Genomic DNA, 6,288 nt, shown 5'->3' with positions numbered 1-6,288 from the left:
TTTGTGAGTAGAAAGGGACACTAGTAATAAGGCCTGTTATTTGCAGAAGGGATGTAAGGTCACCTTAGTAAACATGAACCAAGTGGATACCCAGTCCCGAGCCAGGCACAGAGAGGACATTCATTTAACCTATAGCTTGTCACTCCCAAACATGACCAGAGTCCCACATCAGCCAACCACCTCCTGCCACCCCAACATGAGTCTTTGGGGGAGAACGGTGTCAACATTGGTTCTTTGTCAATGATCATGTGTGTAATGGGAAGGATTTTTCTGAGGAGCAGTTATAAGGACTTTTGGTTAATCAAACATGATTGTTTTAGAATCTGTCAAAATTAGAGATGTTGTACATCCCTAGGCAAGATGATGCTTGGATTCCTTTTTATCACAATCAGATGAATTTATAGGACCCTAGGAGAGAGAGGCCAGCCATGGAGATTTATGGACTTTTATTCCCCATTAAATATGGTGCCAGGAAGACCCAGGGGCTATTTACAAGACTCCTGCCTTTTGCCTAAAGCCAGCATCCTCAGATTTTGAGATATCCAGGCCCCAAAACCAACTCAATTCCCTTAGATTTGGGGAAAGATGAGAGCTGCTATTGGCCATTGTACTTGCTTGGCTAACCCTCAGCCAGTGGATGGAGGGGGGAGGTGCTCTGGTCTCTTCAGCTGAGTTCTCAGAACAGAATCTGTGGCCCGTGGTGACACCCCATCCTCCTCTCTTAACTCATTTAGGACATTAAGAGGCATAGTGGGATTCCTGGTCTTCATTAGAAACATTAAAATCTGACAAGCAAAACTCCCGGACAGATAAGAATGTTCTGTAGGGAACGTGTGCGTGTCCCACGTTCTCGTTCCCTATCTCTGACACAGAGAGGAATTTAACACATGAGTGCAGCATGGCCTGGAGCAAGGTTACCTGGTCTAATCCTGCCATCCACAGCTTGTGGCCACAGGCAGGCACCTTAACCTCTCCACTGCTTTGTTTTTGTTTTTTTTTTTTAATTTTTATTTCTTTATGATAGAAAGAGAGAGAGAGAGAGAGAGAGAGAGAGAGAGGCAGAGACACAGGCAGAGGGAGAAGCAGGCTCCATGCACCGGGAGCCCGATGTGGGATTCGATCCCGGGTCTCCAGGATCGCGCCCTGGGCCAAAGGCAGGCGCTAAACCACTGCGCCACCCAGGGATCCCTCTCCACCGCTTTGTAAGGGTTGAATGAGTGGCCATGGAGAGAGTGCTCAGAACTGTGCTAAGTGCCACACAAGTTTTGCTGATTTATCATGGGGAAAGAGGTGCCTGGATGATTGCAGGAGTGGCATGAGGACAGTAGACAATCCGCTGGTAGCAGTGGTGGCGGTGGTCTTATGAGGGGCAACAAGGAGTTGGCACAGCACACACACACACACACACAAATGGCTGAAAGGACCAGAGAGAGAGATTGAGAAAGAGACCCCATGTGTGCTTCTCTGTGTGCTGGCTTTGCCTGGAGGTGGTGATCATCTCTGTTGTCCAGCGGTCCATTTGGTGGGACACCCATGTTGGGTCTTCTGGAAAGGCTGCTCACAAGATGATGATGTCATCTGAAAAGCAGCAAACCACATGATGAACCACACTCCCTGGCCCATGGCCTGTGGCTCCCACACTCCCCACTGCTGAAGCATTTCTGCTGTGAGTGTGGCCCTCCCCGGTGTCAGCACCATCCCAAATGAGAGAGCCTCTTCTTTGAATACAAACTCCCAAGGCTCCTTCTGCCCTGTCCATCCCCACAATTCTGGTCATGGTCTTCTCAAAGCCACTTCTTTGAAACCACTTTCTTTGTCAACAAAGAGAGAATACAAGGGGAAGGAGCCACCATTTATTAAGTGTCTAGCAAGTTCTAGGAGCAGTGACAGGCATCTCCTACCCATTATCTTGCAAAATCCTTGAAGCTGTTCTGGGAGAGGAAGGGTATTATCCTCACTTCACAGATGAGGATGTGATACTCAGAGAGGTTAAGTGACTTGCCCAAGTCCACACAGCAAGTGAGCAGAGGAACTGGAATGTGGCCCAGGTTTGACTTCAGAACCTGGTGTCTTTCACTTCATCAAAGAGGACAGAAGCACAGGAGGAAAGCCCAGAGAATCTGGGGAACAGAGAAATGACTAGTCTGATCAGAGCAGATGATTAGTAAAAGATGGAGCTGGTAAGTGGGCACCGAATTGTGGAGACCTGGACGTTCGGCTGAAGAGTTTGGATTTCCTCCTATGGACAGTGGGGAGCTATAGTTCTTGAGGAGGAAAGGAACCTAATGTTGCCATGGGCTATGCTGAGATGGACGAGGTAGACCATAGCAGGAAAGGCTGGAGTCTTAGTCAGGGCCTGGTGAACATAGAATCCCCAGGGCAGCGTGTAAAAATGCAGGTCACCAGGCATCCCCCTCCTCAGTGCTTCTGATTCCATAACTCCGAGATGGAGAACTGGAATCTGAATTTAATTAACTTCACGGGTGGATTGGGTAAAAGATCTGGAGAAACATTGTTTTAGTCAACTAGCTTAATTGTGCAATCAGGGAAACTGAGGCTGGGAGAGAGCAAGGGACACATAGCAAGCAGGTGACAGTAGATTTTGGGACCCAGGTATTTAATGCCCAGCCTTGAATCCCACCGGGCGTGACTTACTTGAGGGTGTTGTTTTGTGTGTGTGGTTTTTTTTAAGATTTTGTTTATTTATTCATGAGAGACACACAGAGAGAAGCAGAGACACAGGCAGAGGGAGGAACCTGTGGGGAGCCCAATGCGGGACTCAATCCCAGGACCCCGGGATCACAACCTGAGCCAAAGGCAGATGCTCAACTACTGAACCACCCAGGTGCCCACTTGAGGGCGTTTTAAGTGATCCCCTAAGTCCGGGGAGTCTGGCCCTCTCCCCTGCATAGAGGTGACCATAAGAGGGAGTCCACTCAACTGTCAACTCCTGGCCCCAGTTGCTTTCCAGGCAAAAGGTGACTCGGAAAAGGGCAAATGCAGAAACTGGCATGGCCTGGGTTTGATAAAAACAAGTCAGGCATTTGCCCTAGGGGAGCCACAGGGCTCAGCTCTAAGGAGCCCTTGTTGTCAATGCTGAGCTGACCCTCCCTGGCCCTGCCGCCCCCGCCCCATCTCCCCTGCAGGCCAGCACCAGTCAGTCACCTGCCCCCCTGGGGAATTCTGCATCTTCCCCATCCTGCCTGGCAGGCTGCATCCTAAGAGCCCTCTCTGTCCTCACTCTACCTGCCATCCTCCCTCCTCCCAGACTTGTCACAGCCACCCTTTCCAAGTTGCCTGGATCATTCAAGCCACTTGTCACTGTCCTGATTCAGGACCTCATTTCCTGGTTTCTGCACCAGAAAAGTCTCCCTGCTCCTGTCCCTGCCCAGATCTACCCTAGCATGGGCCACACATCCGATTCTTTATCTAATAACCATTTATTGGGCAACTACTATGTTCCAGGGTGCAAGATGAGTAAGACAGCCTCCCTTCCCTACTGCCCTTTGAATTTAGGCATCTGTACTGTTTGAGGGGCCAAGTTTGAGTTTGGAAATCTTTGCCAGGGCTGCAAGTGCTGGGACCTTGGCCCCTACGCAGCCTCTGAATGCTGGGGTCCTATCATCTCTCCACGGCACTGCCAGAGAGCCAGAGGCAGACCCCAGGGCCCCTTCCCAGTCTTGGGCAGACCCTCCCCAGCTGGAAGGTTACAAAGTACATCATAGTTGTGACTCATTTGACTCTCATCTGGGGTCTGGGAGGCAAAGCTGGGGTTGGGATTCCCATTTCACAGATGGCATAGGAACGGTGTGACTTACCAAGGAAAAGGCAGGGCTCAGTGACAACCCAGGTCTCCTGATACTGCCCACAAGGCTCCGTGCCCTCATCCTAACAGCAGCCTTGGCTCAGGTTTGCTTGGTGCCTGGCATCAAGACGAGTTCTTGGCAGGTGATTCACCCAGCCATCACAACAGCCCTTCACAGTAGGTACAAGCCGTGACTCCATCTGACAGATGAGGACACAGAGGCTCAGAGGCATAGCTTGAGGTTACCCCGTGTGTGAAGAGCAGAGCTAAGATTCAACAGCAGGTTGTCCTAGCTTCAGAGCACGTGCTTCTAACCTAAGCCACAGAGATTATGGGGTGACATTTAAACCCAGCCAAACATGGGGTCATGCAAAGTGCCTAGAGGAGGGGCATGTAAGGGTGAGAATCAGCAGTCCTTATCACCGGAGTGTCCAGACTGAGCTCTTTGGTCAAATGAGAGTTTCTGGGCAGGGTGATAGAAAAGCAGCTCTTGGGGAGGGGGAGATGCTTGGGTTGCAGGAGAGTGGGCTTCAGAGGCTCTGCCCTTCCAGCCTCTCTCACTCCCAAGATAGCCTCTAATTGATGAGTATAATAGTGATAAAGTAATATCATTTTCACAGAAGCAGCTAAGATTCTCTGAGCACTTGCCACATGCCAGCTGCCATATTTCCTTATTCTTGTCCCCATTTATAGATGAGGAAATTGAGGCTTAGTTGAGCTAGTTAACTAACATGAGAACCTGCTGATAGTGAAGGGAAGACTCAGGATTTCAGCCCAGAGCCCACAGATGCACTGCCATACCGAGTCCAATGGGATGGAGCAGAGACCCAAGAGAACTTTCCATGGGTTCATCTGTCGGACTCTTTATGGGACTCTATTTGCCCATTTCCTGATCCCCAGTGTTTCTGTGTTCTCTCAAGAACTTTCCTCTCAGGAATGGCTCCTCTCACAAAGCCTCCCACCTTCCCTGTACAAACATTCCTTCACCCTCCTTATGAAAGATATTTCTCTCTTCCTACTCCAGTCCCCAGTCCCTACTCAAGGGCATGGGCTCAGAGCCTCACCTTCCAGGCCTCTAAACAAAGGGGCTGTGGTGACCCACCACTGTCTGGGAAGCAAGCCAGATGGCTTTCAGTTTGCTTTCAACAAGAGTGTTATTTCTGCTACCAGTCTTAATCTACTTAGAATTATTGAGAAACAATCTTTGATCACACACCATCTCATGATTTTTGGCATACATGTTGGAAGCAGTTCTAAGAATTGAGCAACACTGCCTTAATGAAACTCCCTGTGTCCACCCATTTGCCAAACAAATAAACAGCAATTTTTTGTAGTGCTTAGTTCTCCAAAATTGAAAATTAAGTCTCTGCTGGGTCGCTGAATCATGCCTCCTTCTTACTCATGACTGAATTAATTCACAGATAAAAGAACAAATTGAGAAAAATCACTGTTCATTGCCTTAAAACGTCCAAATCTGAATCAATATTAGTTTGTACTCAATTATTATTAATAGACTATACATGAATGTTAGTTGTAATGAAAGCAATGTAAAAGATTATCTTAAATACTTAATGCCTTGAGGTAAAAAAAATTTGAAAAACTTTTAAGCAAGATACATATTTTTGGTGCAGTGAAGTACACTTCCCTCTTTGCCTGGATCCCCATCCCCTGTCCTTTTCCCACTTGTTAGCTTTGCAACAGCTTTGCTGACCTCCTAACTATTCCTCTAACACACTAGCACCTTTCCCATCCCCAGGGCCTTTGCACATGCTGTCCCCTCTGCCCCGATTGCTCATCCCCTAGGTATAATTATGGCCTCCTTTCCCACCTCCTGCTGTCTTTGCTCTAAGTCACCTTCTCAGTGAGGCCTTCTCTGACCTCTATATCAAAAATGTCTCCCCTTCCTCTCAACCCTTCACACTCCCTTGCCTCATCTTTTCCCCTCTGAGCACCAATCTCCTTGTAAGTACACTGGTCAGATTGGATTAGGGCTGACCCTCATGACCCCATTCTAACTGAATTACCTCTTTAAAAACTCTCTCCAAATGAAGTCACATTCTAGACCTTGGGAGTTGGGATTTCAACCTATCAATCTGGGAGGTTGTCACAAGTCAGCCTGTAGCATGGGAAGCTTCACTTTACACTAATTCCTCTAGCTCTGTGCTTAGGATTTGTGCACTTTATGTATGTATGTTCTGCTTCAATAAAGAGGATGCAAGAGGTACAGGGTTTTTTTTTTTAATTCTATTAGAACAAACAAAAAGATTTGGAGTCTACTCAGAGGAGGTTATTCCAACTAAAAATCATTGTGTGTCTTCCAGTGTTCTAGAGTGAAACCCCATATAAATCCCCGGGGCTGTGAACAGACAGAGAGAGGGACAGCCCACCAGATTCCACATCCAGACTCTAGGGAAGAGCCAGCTGCAGGCTAGGGGTGAAGCTGGTTGAGCTGGTTTGTCCCATCCTCAGTAGATAAACCCCCT

The sequence above is a fragment of the Nyctereutes procyonoides genome, unplaced genomic scaffold (genome assembly GCF_905146905.1).
Source record: "Nyctereutes procyonoides isolate TBG_1078 unplaced genomic scaffold, NYPRO_anot_genome, whole genome shotgun sequence".
In the NCBI taxonomy this organism is placed as follows: Eukaryota; Metazoa; Chordata; class Mammalia; order Carnivora; family Canidae; genus Nyctereutes; species Nyctereutes procyonoides.
Note: the sequence above shows the minus strand (reverse complement) of the source record.